This window comes from Adiantum capillus-veneris, chromosome 17 (genome assembly GCF_014529385.1).
Source record: "Adiantum capillus-veneris isolate H3 chromosome 17, ASM1452938v2, whole genome shotgun sequence".
Taxonomy (NCBI): Eukaryota; Viridiplantae; Streptophyta; class Polypodiopsida; order Polypodiales; family Pteridaceae; genus Adiantum; species Adiantum capillus-veneris.
This window is the reverse complement of record NC_140947.1, coordinates 27,481,537-27,504,588: the sequence shown is the minus strand read 5'-3', so window position 1 is coordinate 27,504,588 and position 23,052 is coordinate 27,481,537. Positions and strand designations below refer to the sequence as shown.

The window sequence follows — 23,052 nt, the reverse complement described above, 5'->3', positions numbered from 1 at the left end:
GATGTTTGGGGGGGGAGGGGGGAGTGGTGAAGCATTCTCAAAAACCAACATGTCAATTCCATCGTACGTTTACACCAATTCCATCTTGTTCAATCTTTCACTAGATGATATAAAATCAGATTTGATTTACAATTCAAAGGGCATGCTATTGTATATTGCCTCATGGTTTTCATTGGAAAGTTCGAACACTTCTCCTATGCCATAGAGCACTACAGGCTCCATAGGGAACTTTATTGCCCTTATCAAGTGGGAATATATGAAAACTAATGGCTTGTTATCCCACAGCTCATACAAGTTTGCTTGTAGGGATTTATACCAATGGCCCGTGACCATATAAGTATGCTTCTCTATCTTGTTTCCCCATGCATCAATTTGCTCGTTAGTTGTTAGGCCCTTAGCTACTACACACTTCAAAATGTAGAAATCAACAGCCTCCTCATTATTCTCTTCAGAAGTGACATCAAAATTGTCTCCAGGTGTGAGAGCATTGCTTAAGGAGTCATAATGACCTGCATAAGTGGCACCATGGAACTCCTCATCGTCTGAGTCTCCGTATGACTGGGAATCATTAGCAAGTGGCTCCAAAGTGTGATATTGCCATGTCTCCACATGTGATCTATTCATACACTTTCTCCAATGGCCAAGCCTGCAAGGAAAACAAAAGCATGACAACCGTTTTGATCGCAATGCACAAGTGTTGTTCTCAGAATAACCATTCACACAGTGCATTGCTCTTGAGCCCTTCAATGGTTTGCAGTCCCATTGATGGGATAGATGAACATCGCCTAGCTTGACCTCCCAGAACACCCTACTGACCTCCCTCTTTTGCTTGTCATACATAGCAGTTGCTCCAGTACTGAGATGCATTCTCAAAAAAGAGACAACTTCAACTGCACAAGTCAACCGCACGCTATTTTGCTTCAATTGCTCATGAGTTAGAGCCCTTTTAATGACAGCCCCAACCCCATCATGTTCCCCCTTTCCATGTCCTGAGAAAAAAAATTTCCAATTCCTTTCCATGCCAGTAAGGCTCCAATATCTAGCAACAAAGTAAAACGGTCGCTTTGCTTTAAATTGTGAAGCTGCGCCATCTGACCAAACCGAATGTTTTTTAAAGCTTAGCCCTTGATCTCTCAACCATTGAGCATGTAAGAGAAAAGCATGCTGCACAAATAAGGTGTCATGTTGTTTATCATCTGAGACAAAAAAGTGCATGGTCTTCTTTATTGCACCTGATGCGATGCGAAAATAAGTAATCAGGACAAAGATAGTGACCTGCCTAGTGTACCAATGCATTGACTGGATCTCATTTTGCTCCTTGAAGGAGTAGTTCTCTGCAATGTCAACGACGGAGACAACCACATCATCTGGAAACAAAGAAATGAAGTCCTTGAACTGTTGTGCTTGCCACCTTAATATAAAATTGTGAGTGACATACTTCTTCAAGTGGTCTTGGTACACTCGCAAAAGTTCTCTAGGCAGCATTTTCTTGTGGACAATGTCTTTCACAGTGCTCTTTCTAGCTTCATTGTTTAATCCAGTAGCACCCACTAAATTTTCAAAAAACTTCACAGATACTTGCTTACTATGCTCAACTTCTTCTCTTGGACAGATCTGAATATTACCTACACCGCATGCATTGCATGTTCCCATTAAGCATTGGTAGCTATGGAAACTATGTTCTGCAAGTATAGGGCAGAGTATAGACTCCAACAGTGAAGTGGTACTCATACTTGCTTTTTTGTATGCAAGACATCCATGGTTGACAACTTCATCATGATGAAGGCATATAGGGCAGCTGCACATGCAGCAAGAACCATGAAGATCAAAACTTCGAGTCCGCATGTGATTTACTGCCTCTTTAAGGAAAATCATTTGTACATGCACAATACAACAGCAGGTGTAGCGATCCCTCAATTTTCGGACAAAGAACGGTTTCATAGACTCGAAGCAACGTTGTGAAATTTGAATATCTGCATACTTTGTCTTGAATCTTAAATAAAGCTCCACCTGCAATATACATGTATACAAATGTTAAAAATAAACTTAGCATTCAAAACTGGTTAAATTGTTTCAAAACATTAAAAAGTGATTCTATATCACTAAAAACTGGTGTGCACCACTAAAAACTAGTAATGATACATTCAGTAGTATTGTTTTACCTGTGAAAATAATGCACCACCTATACAAATTTGTGTAGAAACTAGTAACCATACAAAAAGATAGAATATTAAGAGGTTGTGTGAGGACAACTTAATAGTGGTGAGAAACCGCATTCAGCGTAACTAAAAAGTGGTTTGGCACGACTTAAAAGTGAATTCAAACCACTTGACCGTGATGAACCGCCAATAAAAAATGGTGTGCACTGCTTGAATATGGTGGGCAACGATTAAAAAGTGGTGAGTAAGGACATGAAAGTTCTGGGGAAGTTCAGAACTAGCACTTAAAAAGTAGCTGGGAGGGACAAAATACTAGGCGACAGACCAGCATTAGCACTAGATAGTAGTCCAACACAACTTGAAAGTGGAGGAGCTCTTGTGAAAATTGTTTGATGACCACTTTAGAGTGGCGACTAGTTCAAAGTGGCCAGTCACCAATTAAAATCTAGCACTTAAAAAGTAGCTGGGAGGGACAAAATACTAGTCGACAGACCAACATCAGAACTAGATAGTGGTCCAACACAACTTGGAAGTGGAGGAGCTCTTGTGAAAAGTGCTTCATGACCACTTGAGAGTGGTGAGCAACTACTTCAAAGTGGGCAGTCACCACTTGAATGCGGATTCTGGTCACTTGAATGCAGTTTCTGGCCACTTGAAAGCGGGAACTTGCCGCTTGATTGCAGTGACAAGGTTTTAGCTACCACTTGAAAGTGGTGTCTTGCCACTTGGGAGTGGTGCCTCATCACTTGCATGGAGTGATGACTGACGTAGTGACTTAGCACATGAAAGTGGTGTCTCACCACTTGATGACCACTTGAAATTAGTGAGCAACTACTTCAAAGTGGGTAGTCACCACTTGAACGCTGATTCTGGTCACTTGAACGCGGTGTCTGGCCACTTGAAAGCGGGAGCTTGCTGCTTGATTGCAGTGACCAAGTTTAAGCTATCACTTGAAAGTGGTATCTCACCACTTGATGACCACTTGAGAATGGTGAGCAACTAGTTCAAAGTGGGCAGTCACCACTTGAACGCGGATTCAAGTCATTGGAATGCGGTGTTCGGCCACTTGAAAGTGGTGTCTCACCACTTGGGAGTGGTGTCTCACCACTTGCATGGAGTGATGACTAATGTAGTACTTTGCACATGAAAGTGGTGTCTCACCACTTGATGACCACTTGAAAGTGGTGAGAAACTAGTTCAAAGTGGACAGTCACCACTTTAACGCGTTTTCTTGTCACTTGAATACGGTGTCTGGCCAGTTGAAAGCGGGAACTTTCCGCTTGATTGCAGTGCTAAGGTTTTAGTTACTACTTGAAAGTGGTGTCACACTAATTGGGAGTGGTGCCTCACCACTTGCATGGAGTGATGGACTGATGTAGTGACTTAGCACATGAAAGTGGCTTCTCACCACTTGAATGCGGTCAGACACCACGTGAAAGTGGTTTTTATACGTGTAAGTGTTGTGTGCACCACTTCATTGTGGTGTGACAGCACTCGTAAGTGTTTACTAACAAAATGTGTTCAAACTCCACTAATATGGTTTTGGTTACCATCATAAGGTGGTGGGCACCATTCGTGCAACAACAGACAATAAAAAGTCTATGGCACTACTATAACTGTTGCACCATGACTAAAAGCTGCTACATCACTTGGAAAAAGTGAGCTGCACCACCAAAAACGTTTGCACCTGTAACACCCCTACGAGTTTGTAAAACACGTCTGTTAGCATTGGGTAAACAAGACTTTTTAGTGGGTGAACGCCACTTTGTAGGGTTTACGGTGAAGCGTTGGTGCATTTCTAGTAAAAACTGCTTCTTAAACATTAAAACCTGCTGCAAAACATTAAAAACTGGTTCAAACACACTAAAAAGTGGTGTGGAAACACAAGTAAAAGTGCTTCAAAAATATTTAGAACTATTGATCAAATTTTAGAAGTGGATCAGATACAATTAGAGACCAGTATAGTAATGTTTCACCACTTTTTAATGTTGCAGCACCACTAGAAAGTGGTGCAAAACACCAAAACAAGCTGTAGCACTAATAAAAAGAAGTATAGAAACATAATGTTGTGGCAGTAATGAGTTGTAGCACCAATAAAAAGTGGTATAGAAACATAATGTTGTAGCAGGAATATGAGTTGTAGCACCAATAAAAAGTGCTAAAAAAATATATCAATTACCTGAGGCTCCTCAAGAAGGTGGATTGGATGCTTTACATATGAACATCTAGCTAGTCTCTTACTGCAAACATCTTTCTTGTTGGGGGACACCCTCGTCTCATCCGTCCAAAATTGAAAGACTATGTCTTTAACAGTTTGAGTGATGTGAGTTCTCCGTGCATCATCTCTATGACACGCAGATGCAGGGAACGAACCATCGGATTCACTTGACACTATTAAGTGATGTTTGGTTGAATATAAGTTTCTTTTGTGGATCCCCATAAGCTTGGCAGATTGCAGTATGCTCATGTCAGTGTTTTTCTCCTTGCTTCCACCATTCACCAACATCATCATTGCTGATTTCTTCACAAAAAACTCGTCTGAAGATCTTGGGACCTTCACATGATTCAAAGTGTTGCGGATGTTTCTCAGCATAATTGCTTCCAACTCTTTGGATTTACTCTGGATAGTAAGGAAGCAAGGATGTTGAAGAAGTTCATCAAAGATTTCCTTCCTACCACTTGCATCCATTCCCACGGTTAATGTATCAAAGTGTTGTACCATAGATTAACATATCCTTCGTTTCTTTCTTTCATTCATCTCCCCTGTATTGCTTTCCGTCACAAAGTTGACTGTTGCCTTACGTTGCTTTCGTTTCTGAGCAGCCCAATATTCCCTCATTAATTTTCTTCGCTGAAGTTGAGCTTCTCTACTCAATGACGATGAGCTGATAGACAGTTCTTCACTGTGATCCATTGTTACAGTACTTTCAAAGGATTTCTCTACAAGAAATACAATACAAATCATAACTACAGGCTATACTTTTAATTAATACATGGCACTTCTTGCACTAATTAGCAAGATACTAACAAAGCATAATAAGTGTTTACATACCTCAAGAATCATCAAGTAGAAGAGGAACCTATAGAGTAGAGTTCGTGAGAGAGAGAGAAAGAGTGCTGAGAGAGAGAGAGATGAGCGCGAGCTCAGACACAAGAGGAGACATGCTTAGAGAGAGAAAGAGAGAGAGAGAGGGGGTTGAGCGATACAGAAAGCTCAGCAAGAGCTCTGTGAGAGAGAGACAGAGAGGAGCTAGATAGAGCTCCAAGAGAGATCTCAGAGACAAAGAAAGCTCAGACATGTTGTAGCGGGAAAGAAGCGGCGGGGACAATAACGCAGCGTTCAGCAGTAAATTACATTTAGTCTCATTAATTGTGGTACGTTAGGAGACATAATTGATGTACCTTAGGAGAGTGATATTCTTTTTGAGATTTGAAGCACTTTTAAAACAGCCACTTTTAAGCGCAAAAAAGCAATGTCCTTGACATTACTTTCCAGGCCACCTATACATGCTTTCACCCTACTAAGGGATTAACTGTGAAGGGAATCCTTGATGGTGGCGTTGAGGTTAGCATTGTGACTAAAAATTGCTGGGAAACTATGGGAAGACCTCATCTTGCGACCACAACCATAGTAGTGAAGATGGCAAATGGGCCTATTGTTAAACCTATTGGGATGCTAGAAGATCTCAAGATCAAGGTCTTTGGACATAAAATAAGGATTACCTTCATTGTTATAATTTTCTCCAAATACATTATGGCATCGGAGATGATCTTAGGACGTCCTTTCATGAGGGAAGAAAAAATGGTGCATGACTGGTCTAAAAACCATGTTTACTTGCAGTTCCAAGATTCTGTCATTCGAGTGGATCTTGTGACTAGTCGAGCACATCCTCTAGGAAACAGGTTTATAATTGATCATAGATTTGACACCACAATTCACTCGGCCCCATTGCAGTATTGTTACACGTGTAAAGAGGACACTGAGGTTGGGGAAGATTCTCCTTATATGGATGTACTACCTGGGATGACCGAGTTGGACAATGTGGATTGGGTCCACCTAGCAGCAACCATAGACACTTGAGGAAACAGGGGGACAACATGGGTAACACCAGAGGGGGATGAAATGTCCATACCCTTAAATATGCTACAAGCAATGCATATAGCTTCTGACAAGACTCATCCTCATCTAACAAAGAAAACATACAAGTGGGTCCCTAAAGCTTCTTTAGCGACCATCGCTAGTGCTAAAAAACAGAAGCCTTGTAAGAAATATCCCACTCGCCCCAAGAAATGTAAGAAAACATGGCGTTGGATTCCTAAACGACTATTGAAAGCCCAAGGCTACTATGAAGGAAATGATCAAATCTGGGTGCCAAAACGTAGATTGTGTTCTTACTTGTCACCTGACCCATGTGAGCTCAATGCTGTAGCTGCCGATTGTGGAAAGAAAAAAATCATAGAATGTTACACACCCGCTTCAGAGCTAGTTTGGCTACCAAAGAAAGAACGATTTGTTCCACCTAGCTCAGGAAGGGGAGAGTCCCATGAAGCTTCTAGCTCCTCATGTAATGCATCCATAGAGGTAAAAGCTTCTCCATAGCCTCCACCTACAATAGAGGACCTCCATGAAGTACAAAGGAATCCACACCTCCCAGTGTTCAAGCATCACCTGATGAACCACTTCAAGTTCGATCCTGGAAGAGTACCTTACCACCCTTGCAACTCGATGAGGCACGTAAGGTAATAGAAAACTTCTGGCAAAAATCCTCACCTATTACCAACTGGAACAATTGGTTTCAAAGGGTGACGAGCACATTTCAAACGGTATGATCTACCCAAGGAAGGGGGGAGTGTTTGCTGAGAGTCATCATTCACTCACTCCCCTCTCAACCTTCCTCCCTGACCTCTCAATCTCCCAATCTTAGGGAATGTATATATAAAGCCTTATACTCACAAAAAACAAAAAAAATAAAGAGCAAGAGCAATTAGTAAACGAGTATGCACAGTAAAAGTCAAAACATTGACTCAGACCTACACATTCGCATCCGGTACACTCAAACAGAAACCTATGCCATAAAACACCTTTGATCCTCATCACTCGAGTGATGGAGGGTAGATAGGATCAATACACTAGGAGTGTTTCTGTTTTAGAGTTTAGTGATTAGTAAAGTTCTTTCTTCCCATTGATGTGCCTCCTAGAGGTATTCTTTGTGTTTCCTCGTGTGTACAGGAACGTGTTGTTGTGGTTAGGATTTGGACCTTCATGTAATCTTTCTCTCATCCACTTTTCAAATCAAGCGCGACCATCAACACAAACAGGTGTTTGTTGTCCATTAGCATTGCCCCTTATCTTTTTGCATCCATGTTTGTCTGCTTTAATTGTGATTGGTAGTAAAATACTCAGCGCATTTGCTTAGTACCAAACATTAAATTTAATGTAATTTTTTGCCATAATCACTTGTCTAGGTTTAAAAATCAAGTAGTCTGACTAAGCTGGTTTGACCAAGCTAGGTGTTACAGATCTTCTCTTAATACCATGGGGAATGCCTTCCTAATTATCAATGGTTACTTAGGTTCTTAATCCGATTTAGGCAGCATTGTATGAAATGTACTAGGGATTTCTAGTGGGCTTGACCCTATTGACCTTTAGTTTAAGTATTATAAAGGGAGTTTAGTAGTGTGATGAGCCTGGGAAGGTCTAACAGTGTTATATGACCCCCCAAAGTTACAAAATTAAAATGCTGAAAACGATTTTAAAAAAAAATAAAAAATCAAAGTGCCACAATGTAAAATCTTAAGCTAGAAGAGAAATCTCAGCTTAATTGGGTACTTCACTCATACGTATCGCCTATGGTACTAGAGCCCTAGAGGTTCCCAGTGTGGACGCTTTTCCTTGAAAAGCAAAAAACCCAAGGCATACAAAATAAGCACACACATCAAAATTGAATCAATGTAAAAAGACTTTGGGGGTCAAAGAAAAGGTAATCAATCACGCGATGATTTCATGAAAAATTCCTTTTATTGTAGCTTAACTACAAGGTCTTCTAGGTATAGCCTCTAGTCAGTCCTCGAACATGAAATACTTGGCTCTTGCGATTAAACAACTTAATTGACCAGAGAAAATTAAGAAGCTTGCCCATGGTATTAATAGTCGATCTCTAGTGCCTTTCGACCGTTGAATTAGCGACCTCGAACTTGTTTAATTTTTTACCTTTATGCGTTTGATTATATTGCAATTTAATGTTTATTGCCGACAAATGGTTTAAAATACTATTACCAATCAAATTGTCTACCTACAACTGCTAATGCTTATATGAGAATGCAATTATTGTGCCAATGTTGTTTGATTTTGCAGTGCTGAAGAAGGCTAAGGACATTTATCTCAAATGCTCTTCCACCTCGACGAACGAGCTTCAACTCAATAGCTTCCAAGGATGGAATCTACATCATAGAGGGAGGCATGTTAACCCTCATGGCTCACGGACACCATATCACCTACGACGGACGTTGTATTATTAACTTGGTAGAGTCAGGTACCGGGCTTGTCGGTCCAATAGGAAAAGGGTAAGAGTGATCGCCGATGAGAGGCGCACTTTAACTGGAACATTCAAGGGATTAGTTGGCTAAGCATGGGCGCCCTAGTGTGAATGGGGCGAGCTCATATAAAAGTCAACTAAACCCAAAATTCACTCATTCTCTCATTTGTGCAATTGAAGAGTGCTCTTGCTCCATCTCCATCTTCTTCTTCTTCATCTCCTTGTGTGTGTGTGTGTGTGTGTGTGTGTGTGTGTGTATGCGAGAGAGAGAGAGAGAGAGAGAGAGAGAGAGAGAGAGAGAGAGAGAGAGAGAGAGCATTGCGGCGGCACAACGGCGGTGAGGCGGTTGAGTGTGGCGTAGCGGCGTCTCCCTCTTCTTTGCGGCAAGGAATCCTCCACGACAGGAAGCGTAGAGTGGTGAGTGACACACCAACACCATCTTTGAGCTTACTAGTTTAGGTTTGTTGTGTGCTTGGAGCCATTTGTGGCTCGCACACAGTGTATCGGCAAGTTCCTTGCATTGACACGTGCGACATACGCACACACCTAGGAATATACAACGTTATGTGAGAGAAAGAGAGAGGCAACACTGGAGAGAATCATTGCAAGCGAGAGGTAGGCAACTAAGTATCCTTCGCTCTCATATTTCAATGATTTCATCCTTAGCACTTTATCTTGGCAAGATGAAGCAATATCATATTGACATATGGGAAAATCCATGTTAGCCTATGACAATAAGAGAAAGGAGCTCTAGCTACAAGTACTTGTAGGTAACAAAACGTGTGTGTGTGTGTCACACACACACACACACACACACACATAGAGGTTGAGAGAGACAAAGAAAGAGCCTCAACTAGATTTTAAGCACTAGTTGAGAGTTTGGATTTAATAAATTAGTAGCAATGTTAATGCATCTTCTTGATCACATTCAATGTAGCCCTAGTTAGATAATAGAGGAAGACTATTGCAAATGAAATCAGAGCTAAGAAAGAGAGGAGATGAGCACCCACTACAAGCCTAAAAAATAGTTCATGTGAGAAAAGTAAGGTCACCCGCAATCAGCAGAGTTGGAGCATGGTGCATAAATGGATCTCCCGGCAGGTCTCGGGTTGTGGGCACATAGGTGTTGTGTTGAAGGTGAGCCATGAGATCAGAGAGGGTTTTCCACGGACATCAAAGGTGATAGGCTGATATTGAACCCTGCACGATGTGCCAGGGAGGGGTTGCTGCACAACTTGCACCTAAAGCCTGTAAGTTGCATCTCAACTACCTAACTCAAAAGCCAACACTAGGGTCCTAAGCCCATCGTCATTAATTAAGTAGGGCATGGGTAGTGAACATTCACTAGCCATGGGCACTGAGCATTCAATGCGTCTCTCTCTCTCTCTCTCTCTCTCTCTCTCTCTCTCTCTCTCTCTCTCTCTCTCTCTCTCTCTCTCTTATGTGCTATGTTGCATGTGTCATCAGATTACGGGGTGCATTGGCCGAAGCAAGGAGTTTTCACCACGTGGTTGGGGGAGGGAGCCATAATTTCTCCCCATTCTATGTATTATTCTTTATTTTTGGACAAGCTATATTAAGTTCTTTAACATTTCTTATGCTTGTTTTTTATTGCATTTTCACACACTCTATTAACAACTGATAAAAATCATGAGGCATGCCATGCCTCGCTGAGATGCATGCCTTTTTGTTTATAATCATTGCTTCAAGAACGAGCGGTAAATGGAAAATGTCAAGAATTGATGAAATTTGATCAACAAAGTGAAGAGACATGAGAGCTATGTTTGCAAACTATCAAGCTCTCGAATCTCTTTCAACAAATAAACACACACACACACACACACACACACACACACACACACACACACACACACACACACACACACACACACACACACACACACACACACACACACACACACACACACACACACACACATACACAGAATAGCATAGAAAACCTTCTATCTGGTATCATATGCTTATCTACTTGTAAATGAAAGTCAATAAGGCTTGGCTTAAATCAGTTAAAGGCACACAATCATGGGTTAATGTGGATCTGGAATAAATGGTACCAAATGAATAGTATAGTGCATATAACACACCCCACTCCTTGTTGCTGGCATGTCCAATGTAATGGACATGCCAATGTAATGGAATATGGCTATGACATTGATTGTAGAGGAATTGAAATAGCAATAGTGAGCATTTCCTTTAAGAGAATTCTTAAAGAACATAAGAAGAGTACTTGATTAAAGGTAGCAAAATGAACATTACACCTAATTAGCTTGGCATGAACAATACTCGTAAGAGAGAGAGAGAGAGAGAGAGAGAGAGAGAGAGAGAGAGAGAGAGAGAGAGAGAGAGAGAGAGAGAGAGAGAGAGAGATTAGAGAAATTGACAACAATTGAGGATTGGATTTACTTGGATCCGGTCCCCCCTCCAGAAGGCTTTTGTATTATAGATTTTCCCATGAAGAGAGACTTGGTACAATACAAGATTTGTGTTCCTTGAGACCTTGTTGGTGCAATGAAGATGGTAAGCTTCATGCACCAAGGTTATGCCCTTAATTATCTTAGCAAAGCATTAACTTATCCCCGGCCTCAATCCCAAGACCTCAAACACCTTCGAAGGTGGAGAGAGCTAGCAGAAAATGAGGTAAGGGAAGAGGAAAAAGAAGTAGCATACAAGAAAGAAATAGTTTTCTCACTTGTAATTACTCTTGTAGCTTAGCATTGCATAGTAGCATGGTAATGGAGATGAAGAAGATGGCAAGCTATTGCTTTGAAGCATGGCTCTTGGTTGGATTTGCATTCCATAGACAAGAGTTGTTGGTGAAGGCTCTCAACTTCTCAAGCTTGAAGAAGGAGATGGAGTTCTTGTTCAACACACAATCAGAATGAATGTGTGAGTGTGTGTGGGAGAGAGAGAGTGTATACCCTCATGCATAGCCCCTTCTTTATTTGGTCGACCCCCTCTTCTAGCTCAAGCTTGTCATTGATTCAACCTCACCAAGCCTAGCCAATCACATGCTTTAGTCACATCAAGCAACAAGGGTAGCATTTGGACAAGTGTCCTCCTTTACCCTTTGAGAGAGAGGGCTTTAATAAAGTTAGGATAAATAAATAAATAACTAAATTCTCATTCGACCACTTTAGAGGCCATCCTAATAGGCTTTAGGCATGAGGGCAGCATGTGTAGGTGCTTGACATGTGTCCTTGTTGCCACTTAATTCTTGGCTTGCCTTGAGAAAGTGTGTGTGAGTATTCTCTCTCTGGCTCCTACTTCTAGGGCTCGCCCCCCCTTATGTAGGGATCCTTTTTGAGTTTTGGCATCTCAAGCACCTTAGGCTTCAAGCATGACAAGCACCTCAAGCACCTTAATCATCAAGCATGACAGGCACCTCAAGAACCTTAGTCATCCATCATGACAAACACCTTAAGAACCTTAGTCAGCATGCACAACAAGCACCTCAAGTTTGGGCAAGGTTCCCACCTCAAGGTTTACCCCAACTTGCTTAAGGTCCTAGGTCTAATGACTTTTAACACTAACCTTTGGAGGTCTTTAATGAATCTAACCCTAAGGTATTTTAAGCTCCATTATCTGTTCATTGCTCTTTGATAGACCATCTCCCTTTTAGACCCGTTTCCTTCTCTCCCTTTGGTCTCGTGCCGAGATAGATCTGAAAGCACATGTCTATATTCTAACTCTTGTTCCCGTTTATTTTTCCACATTAAATTATCATTTCAATATGAGAAAATCATTTGGGTTAGTTAGATATTAGATTTTATGACATCCACCTTCTTCTTTTTTAACCCCATTCACCCATAACACAAGTAAACCAATATCTCCTCACCCATGGACATGTCCACCTATACTATGCTATTTAAGAGCATATCCATGGAATCCTCTGCACCTGAGATTGGAATATATTCTCCCCTACACTACCAACACAACCTCTCCAACCATGGCCAACCAGGTCTCCAAGTATCCTCAAACTTTTCTCTATGCTGATATCTATAACATGTGTATTGGTCTTATGACACATGTAGTTCATAAATTAGAAGACTAATTCTAGTTCCTTTTGTTTATGATGGATGTAGGTACCAAGAACAGTACTTGTATAGTTGGGTTTGTGGATAAATTGAAGGGGTTACGTTCACACTTTTATAACAAAAATTATTTTACTCCATGTATTTTTTTAAATGAGAGAATCAACTTTTCATGAGCCATTGCCTCTAGACTTAATTGATGTAGTTCTTGTGACGTTTAGTGCTTACACACACTAATGGTTATTGTGGTAATAACACCACCAACAACCCTTTGGTAATGCTACATTGATAAGTCCTTGTGCCATGCAAGAAATTGTGTAGGCATGGGATGTAGCATTAGAATCCTTGGGTTATGTAGATAAGTTGCCGGTGGTCCCTAGCCTCATACAAGGGCTCTTTTTATTCACTAAGGATCTTGCCTTTCACAATATTATCATCCAACATGATCTATAGAACATGGAGAATGATGAACACTATGATCTCATCCTACTATCCATATTAGATACCCCAACTTGGCTTAGATTGTATGATGTGGCAAAAGAACAACCCCAAGTATTTAGCCCAACCCCCCTACCCATGCATGGACTCCTATTGCTTCCCCCTTTGAGTCATCCAGTAGCTACACCATAGTCAACCAAACCTCGTTGACCCCTACAAAAACTCCCCCATCAACGTCTATATTATGCATACTACCCCATTGAACCTGCCTAATGCTCACAGTAAAACTACTTACACCCCAGGATGTGCTCAGTCAGCTAAAAATCTCTTGTATTCTTGAACTGCGGGAGATTATAGTCAAGGATGAAGTTGGGAGAAAGATGAAGTTGGGAGAAAGCAATTAACCCAACTACAGCCTATCACTACCCCCCTAATATATCACTTAAGATACTTGAATGCCTATTTAAACATTATCTCTATAAGAGGCTTTATTGGTCTTTTTATCTATGGATTAGGAAACAAGAATGCATGTAATCTTGGCTAGATCTGTTCTAAGTGGTCTCTTTTGGAATTTATCAAGAATAAAGTCTACAATGTGAAATCTATCTTTTGTTCTAAGTGGTCTCTTTTGGAATTTATCAAGAATAAAGTCTACAATGTGAAATCTATCTTTTGTTTTGAATCACAACACATATGATTTTGTAAACCAGGGAGTATGGGCTTCTTTGATGAAATCAACCATGTATTAACTTATGTTTTTCCTAGCTTTGATCCATACATTGAAAGTATTTTGCATAAAGGGTTAAACCACATACCTACCCAACCTTTATGCACTCACGTAGCATGTGAAGAGCTATGAAATCTTGTCCTCACCTTGATAATAAAATAGGTGATTGCAATTGATAACCCCATGAGTTATGGGTCAAAAACCATGACCACTCCTTCTTCCTCAATAAATACCCAAATTACCCCCCTTGTTTAACAATAGAACATAGTGCTACATTATTGAAGGATGGCATATGAAGTACAACCAAATTCCATTCAACCATTTGTGTGCACTATGATGTGGAGAGAGAGAGAGAGAGAGAGAGATTAATCTATATCCAATAAACCTTCCACCATATGATGCATGTAGCATGACCAACAGCCAAAACTTTGACCAATCTGCCCACTCGTGGTTTATGGACAAAGTGTGTCTGCATGTGTGTATGATGTCGATCTTTTTGTGTCCATTTATCCCTGTGAGTGTCTCATTGTTTTATTCATTGTAATCAGATTAGTGTTGTTGTATGCAAGAATTATATTGTGGGTAATTAGCATGGCCTCTTTCTACATTGAGATCCATTGTGAACAGTGTAGGTGGTTGAACTCAAGGGATGGGTTTGACACATTTCATGAGGTAGAAATACACATTAATATGAAGCACGCTGCATCTTTGCCCTCACAACTATGTTCCCTCTTCCATAAAATGGATTTGGAACTATCTCTACATTTACATTATAAACACATATCCCTTGCATTTGTAAATAAGAAAGAGAACACACAAAGATGGACATTGATCTCCATGTGCTTGAGTTGGTTGCGCAACTGCACCTTTTGGGGAGTTGAGGTACATACTATGCATATGCTTGAAGTTTGGACTTGAATTATATTTGCTTCAAGTGTTAGAGAAAGTGAAAGTCATGGGGAGTGAAGCTATGCATATGTTTCTCATTTTTGGAGGGACAATGAGGTTCATTTGCTATTGATCTTGAGAGGACAAAGACACCAAAATGGGCACCAATTTTGATGCTAGTAAGCACCACACTGCCCACTGCCATGATATCTCAAGTGTAATCCACATGCCACATAGGTGAAACTCTTGCAACCATTCTTCCTTTTTTTCTATGAAGGGCGTGATATCCCCCTTGTTGATGATCCACATCCACCATACCCACATCTCCCCCCTTTTTCCTGCCCCACCATTATTTACTTCCCTCAACCCCTTGCCTCTTAAATGCATCCCACCATCTATTGATGTTACCTGCATGACTATCCTTTAGTTTGCAATGCAATGGATCATGAAGGCACAACTATACGCCCACTTCAATACACCTGCTACGTGCTACAACATGAGATCACCTCAAACATATGAATAAATTTTCTAATGGATGTAGAGTAGAAAGAGAGCATAAAAGGAAAATTATTGTACATTAAGTCCAACACTTGATTTTCAAAATGAATTGCAACCCATTTGGAGTTAAGCCACACTTATTTAATAGAATCAAGGTTGCTTCAAAAAGGTGAGATTGTAATGGGGTCCATGGGACTTTTTGTGCCCCTTCTTCATGGATGCCTGGTCTTACAAGGTACTCCCAAGATGGTTATGCAAGTATCGACGCATTCGCTCCAACCATGACACATTTATGCCAAGGTGTAGGTGACATGGTCAAGAGGGACTAAGTGGCTATTGACTTCAAGAAATGGCAAGCTAAGGCGATAGGCTATAGTTGTACTGAGGGGAAAACCATGTGTGTAGCACTCGACCTGAGGTTGCAATGATATGAGATAAACGTTGCAATAGTTGTCATGTCTCTATCACATGGTCCACATAACATAGGTAATAGGGAACAGACTAGAGCATGGTCGGTAGCCATCCAAAGGGTGTGCAAGGTATGACTTCATGTCTGGAATATAATCAAAATCCATAACCATTTGGAATCAATAGCTTTTTTCTCTTCCTCCTTCTCGGCTAGCATAGACCTTGAATCCTCTTTCTCACCCTCAAAAAAGTGACTCTCCCCTTTTCTTCTTCACCGAATTCTTCTCTTTTAAGATAAGCATCGATAGACCTGACATCAAGCTTTGTGGGTGTAGCTATCATATATGCTTGGTTGACTCTATGGAGAGGCACTCCATTTAGCTTGAAAGGGCTTGTAACCAAGAGCAAGCTAGAATCTAGTTGCTTCAAGAAGACATCATGCTTGCCCTTGAAGTGACCATCCAATAAGATGAGCACCATTCTTGGGGTAATGTTGGCCCTGAGCTTGGTTTTCTTGATTACACACTTGTTGCATGGAGGCTTCGGCACATACTCTGCTAGATAGAACATGGGTGCCTTTGCGGCAACAAGGGCATCAAAATCCTTCTTGGCATGGGTCAAAAAGGATCCACCTTGCTTGTCTTTGATCACCCGCATGCCGCATTTGTGATAGACATGAGATTGTGAGAGGCGCACAATGCCACACACTAATTCCTTGTTGCAAGGGCCCTCATTGCACACTTGGCCATCACTACAACCAATTTTTCATCTCTCTCTCTCTCTCTCTCTCTCTCTCACACACACACACACACACACACACACACACACACACATGCGCGCGCGCACACACACACACACACACACACACACACACACACACACACACACACACACAGATGCATGTCCAATGGGTACCTCCCTCCACCAAACAAAGATTACGTTTCTTTCACTAGTAGAGATTGCAGCACATAGCACATGCATGCACGCACGCGTGCACACACACATACACACAAAGGGAGAGAGGGATCAAGGAGGGAGGGAGCGTGTAGTCCATTCTCAAGGAGGGAAAAATTGCTTTCCTTGCAATGTGCAACACAACAGTAACATTCATCAAGTTGAAGCCTGCAATGCAAACAAAAAAGTCCCTATTTTGAGGAGAGAGATAAGCATAGCAAGAAAAGCTCGTACCTCAAGCTCCAGTAATGTTGGCAACCTGTATCTATGTGTACGCACCTAAGACTACATGTTGAATTTTTAGGTGAATAGGGCAACTTAGCAAGGAAAGGAATGGAGACCATAAGGTGGCATTTTCATTATACGGTAATCATTCTTATGGTGGCAGCCACCCTTTAGTTTTCATGAGTCCTACCATTGGAGTGATATGCGGTAGGCCGTTGGTGCCAACACAAGCTTAGTTCTTGTTGCATATCTACAAGAATGGTTTTCATAGTTACCAGATTGTGTGAGGTAAGGGTGGTACCTATCAATTTTAAGGAAGAATTCAATGATATGATGCCCTATCAATCAACATGCAACTTATAACCTAGGAGTTCCACCTATTATATACATTAGTATCTTCCAAATTCATTGTCTTAGGGGCTACCCAATCTATAAGACATATTGAGTGTAGCTACTTACTAATAGGCATCCAGGATGATAGTTATAGTGTTGCTTGTAGTAAAACTTTTCCGGTTTGGTAGCTAGGTGTTCCCATCTGGTGGGGTTTGAGCACAACGTAGCAATTCAAGTCAAGAGGTGGCTATTTTCCCTTTTTACATGACTAGTATGTCCTTGGTAGCTACCTTTTGTAAGTACCTTGCTTGGTAGCTACCCCATTATTTGTGGTGGGGTGTGCTCATAAGGTGGCGACAATGACATGGATTTCAATCTTTCTTGAGAGCACCACAATTATGGTTTAGGAAGCTACCCATTCTATTTGCATCCTCCCAAGGTAGGGCATGACCAATACCTTGCTACCTTCCATACATGATAGCTATCCTATAGGGATCAACTTGCTATTGGTTGAAGATTATAGTCAGTTAGGTACCACTCTACCTTCATTTTTGGTTGGGTGTTTTGTGGTGGTAGGTGCATGAAACTGGTACACTAACAGGTCATACAGGTAGCTACCCCCTAGGTGGTTGTAACCTAAAAAAGAGCTCATCTAGGAGGTTAGTCTGGTGAGGGGTGGATGCCTATGCGGTAGCTACCTATAGATTGCATGACACCTGCCATCTTCCTATATTAGGGATGGTATTTTGAAGTGCATGGTTTCCATCAAATATACTTAAGGTGACTAGGCCATAAGTAGGTACAATCAAGTGCATGATATAAATAGGTCAACAATATTTTTTATTTGCTGCTTAAACCATGCTCATATGGATGCAAAATCCAAAGGTTTGCATGTATATAGGTAGAATTCTTCCTTCAATTTCAAAGAGCCCATCCAAATGTGAAGATTTGGGCAATGAACTTTTGAGAAACTGAAGCCATACTTTGTCTGCAAACTTAAAGATAGGTACACGTGCTACTGCATAACACATGTCCAAATGTCTTTTTTGAGAGATGCCTTAAACCAGATAAGGCAAGGTTCTCTTGGCTTGCATTCAGTCAAATGTACTTGCCAATGTAAAATTCTTTGTATGTGTAATGGTTCCTTTCTTTCACTTTGGAGGTTGTTGTGGGTAGAGAAGTGTTTGCTCTATAATTATAACTATAATTATGATTGTAATGGTACCTTCCTTTCACTTGGGAGGTTGTTATGGGTAGAAAAGTCTTCAGTTGATGGTTCATAGACTGAGGCACAAGACCTCATCACCAAACTCCAAATAATAAACCAACCAAAATTCCAAATCTGCCCTGAATCTTTAAACGAGTCCGGAACTATAAAACCAACATCCTTGAGTCATGGTCTCTCTCTCTCTCTCTCTCTCTCTCTCTCTCTCTCTCTCTCTCTCTCTCTCTCTCTCTCAAAAAGGTGGGATGGTTCCCATTAATTGAAAACTATAACATAAAACTACACCGTGAAGGCTAAAAACCCAAACACGAGACTAAAAATCGCCAAGGTAAAACCCTTGAAATAGTAAATCACAGCAACCCCAAGGGAAAGAGCACTAGCCAAAACAAAAGACATAAGATTAGGATTAAGGATCCACAACAAGAGCCGCAATAATTGGTAAGAGAACGAACATGGAAAAAGAGGATTAAAGTTAGCTCATGGTTCCCAAACCGAGGCACACGACTTCATCATCAAACTCCAACCACAAATCCATTCAAAAATTGCAAATCTGCCTTGAATATTTCAACTTTTGGAATTGTAAAACCAACATCCTCTCTCTCTCTCTCTCTCTCTCTCTCTCTCTCTCATAGAGAAATTGATATTCACACAATCTTTCATTTCAAAATTGTCATGGGTATGAATCATGAGGCAGGAAGAACCTTCTTAACTTTTGAATCTTGACCAAAGGTAACTAATGATGCAGCATCAACTCTCAAAGGTACCATAAGCTCAATACTTAGAACTTGAGCATGGTGTGTAGCTTTATAATATTAAGTACAAAATCTTCAATCACAAGGGGGTAGCTACCATGAGGAAACAAGTAGCTACCATTCATAAACAAGTAGCTACCATGCGATATAGATATCTACCATACAACAAGATTTATATTAGTGGCATTTGCAAGGAGTCTCCAACATAGATGACTAAGCTTTAAAAATTTCAACTCAACCACAAATGACTTGAAGTACTACATATCAATTTTCCAACAAAATCACAAATGCCAAGAAGTACCAGATATCCATTCTAGTATGAATCAAGTGACATATTCAAGAAGGCTAATATAAATAGTCCAATGATACAAAAAGGGGTTATCAACTCTCATTGGCTGTTTACACATGTACATAAGCCCAAACCTAAACTAGGTCCCTTACGACCGAGTCACTTTTCTCTGTGACCAATATTTGCACAAATTGGGAAACCTGGTCCTTCTCATTTGAGATCATGGGCATCCTGACATACTGCTCAGGATCCTACACACAGTTCCACCTCTTTAGCCATGGAAATAGAGTGTTCGTGAGGTAGCAAGGATATTGATGCCCCGTCAGTAGAAACATGGTCTTCATCATCAGACATGCTACCACTCTTCATGTCAAAATGCTTTCTTCTTGAGTTTTCCTACCCTCCTGCACCATGCAATTCTTAATTTCTAGGTATATAGATCTAGGTATGCTACAATGGCATATACATGTTGAAAGATCTAGGTATGCTTTTTCTAGAGTACTTTGATAACTTGCTTCAGAAAATTTCACTAGTACAAAGTTGTTTTGTACTTTTTTGATTTGGCACTCAAGTATATAAACTACCATGGAAGAAGCACATGGATGTCATTAAAGTTGTAGCATTCAAGATTTCATACCAACAATGAAGTTTTGGTGTGTGCAATATATCAAATAGACTTTATTTAGGTGCCTTTCAAACTACTTTTATACTCACAAAGAATTTATTTCCTCTTTTATCTTTGTTAGCAACTTTACTATGGTGAAAACAAGGTAATGCTCACAATGGCCTTAGTAAGGTAGTAGGTGATGATCAAATTGAGAGATAATCATAAAGTCACAGGTAGGCCTAGATTCCTTTTCTGCTAAGCTCACAAAAAATGAACTTTCCCTTATCCAATTCCTTGCTAAAGATAAATTTTTAAAGAATATTTTCACAATTTTCTTGAAGAAAACCTACAAAATGTTGGCATAAATATGTAGAAATTGATAAAAAACATTCAAAGTTGAGTTTGAGGTTGATGATTTTCTATCCTTGTACCCCCCACCTCTCTCTCTCTCTCTCTCTCTCTCTCTCACACACACACACACACACACACACACACACACACACACACACACACACACACACACACACACACACACACACACACATGCATGTAGATAAGTTCCTCACATTCATGCTTGCCAACCAAGTCACGCACTTATTAAAATAAAAGAGAGGGTTTGGTTTCAAAGGGAAAGATAAAAAATTTCCAAACTTGATAGGTTATCATATGTTTTAACTTTTTTTGCATTGGATTTTTCTATCACCTATATGTGGGTTTGGTTGTATGAGATCATTTAGATGACAAGTAATTGTGCAAGCCACAAATTAGAAAGTTCAATCATGCATGATCAGGGCTATTGTGTAATGGGATATGGCAATAACATTGATTGTAGCGGAAATTGGAATTATGATAGTGATCATTTCCTTTAAGAAAATTCTTAAAGAGCATAAGAAGAGTAATGGATCAAAGGTAGCAAAATGAACATTACACCTAATTAGCTTGGCATGGACAATACTTGTAAAAGAGAGAGAGAAAGGGTTAGAGAAATTTTGAGGCCCAGATTTATGTGGAGCCGGTCCCCCCTCCAAAAGACTTTCGTATTATAGTTTCCCCCATAAAGAGAGACTTGGTACAATACAAGATTGTGTTCCTTGAGACCTCGTTGGTGCAATGAAGATGCACCAAAATTATGCCCGTAATTAACTTGCAAAAGCATTAACATATCCCCGGCCTCAATCCCAAGACCTCAAACACCTTCAAAGGTGGAGAGAGCTAGCAGGGAGTGAGGGAAGGGAAGAGGAAGAAAAGGTATCATAAGAGAAAGAAATAGACTCCTCACTTGTATTACTCTTGTCGCTTAGCATAGTATAGTAGCATAGTAATGGATATGAAGAAGATGGCTAGCATAGCATTGAAGTATGGCTCTTGGTTGGATTTGCATTCCATAGCCAAGAGTGTTGGTGTAGGATATCAATTTCTCAATCTCGGAGAAGAAGATGGACTCTTGCACTTTCACAAAGTGAGAATGAGAGAAAGTGAGTGAGTGAGTGTGTGTGTGTGTGTGTGTATACCCCCCAAGAACCCCCCTTGCTTGCTTTGGTCAACCCCTCCTTGTAGCTCAATCTTGAAGCTCATTGGAATCCTCTAAGCCTAGCCAATCACATACACAATGCATTTCAAGCAACATGGGTAGTCTTTGGACAAGTTTCCTCCTTACCCCTTTGAGAGAGAGGGATTGATAATACCTAGATATTTATTTAATTAAACTAAATGCTCATTGGACCACTCTCAAGGCCATCCAATAGGCTTTAGGCACACTATGGGGGCAACCTAGCTAAGGAGCTTGACATGTGTCCCATATGCCTCTTTGAGCAAGGGGTGCCCCTTGGGTGAAGGGAAGGTCATTCTCTCTCATCCCCTACTTGCATGGCTCGCCCCCTCCTTTGTAGGCATACTTTGATTTCAAGCCCCTCAAGCACCTTGGCCCCCCAAGCACCTTAATCATCAATCATGACAAGCACCTTAGTCAGCAAGCAGGGCAAGCACCTCAAGCTTGGGCCGGGTTCCCACCTCAATCTTAGCCCTAGCTTGCCTAAGGTCCTAGGTCTAAGGACTTTTAACATCAACTTTTGGAGGTCTTTAATGAAGTTAACCCTAAGGTCTTTTAAGCTCCATTAGCTGGCATTTCTCTTTGTTATACCATGTCCCATTTGGACCCATTGCCTTTGGTCCCTTGCTGAGATAAATCTAAAAGCACATGTCTATATTCGAACTCTTGTTACCGTTTATTCTCGGAATTGGCAAAGGTTGGAGCAATCCAGGTTGCTTCCCCCTATCATACTTTGTCTTTTAGCATACCACACATTTTGACACATAGTCTTGTATGTCCATTTTGATGGTAGGCCAATAAAAATATGTCTCTACTCCTCGAAGAGTAGGTTGAATCCCTCTATGCCCTGCATAGGAAGGAGAATGGGATTCATACATCACTTTCTCACGAATAGAGTGAGTAACACATAGCCAATTTCCACGGAGAAGATAACCATTGTGTAAGGTGAATGGTTCTTCTTTCTTCCCTAAGGCAAGGGCTGAAATTACATCCTTAAAATAAGGGTCAGTAGCATACTCATCTATCATGAAAGATAGATCATTGTGAGTTGCTATGGACACCACATTTGCCCTTGGTTATCGTGATAGTGCATCAGCTACTTGATTGTGCTTGCCAGCAATGTGAGCAATATGAAAATTGAATTGTGAAAGAAAATTTGCCCACCTCATTTATTTGTCAAAGAGCTTGGTTTGCGTCATGAAGTACTTAAAACTTTGGTGATTCATTCGTAGGATGAATGGAGTCCCCAATAGATAGTGCTTCCATGTGTCAAGGGCATGTGCGCGTCGAAATTGATTCTTTGATTCTCATATGCTATGGCATGCCCTTTTTGAAGCAAAACTTCTCCAAGGCAATCTCCACAAGCATCACATTGGACCTCAAATGGCTTTGAGAAATCCAATAGTGTAAGC

General features: G+C 40.7%; 1 pseudogene; it reads right to left on the bottom strand.

The window, feature by feature from the left end:
- Nucleotides 1-15,762: 15,762 nt before the first annotated feature.
- On the bottom strand, nt 15,763-17,690 carry LOC147436969 (large ribosomal subunit protein eL6 pseudogene; annotated as a pseudogene).
- Between the last annotated feature and the right edge of the window lie 5,362 nt (nt 17,691-23,052).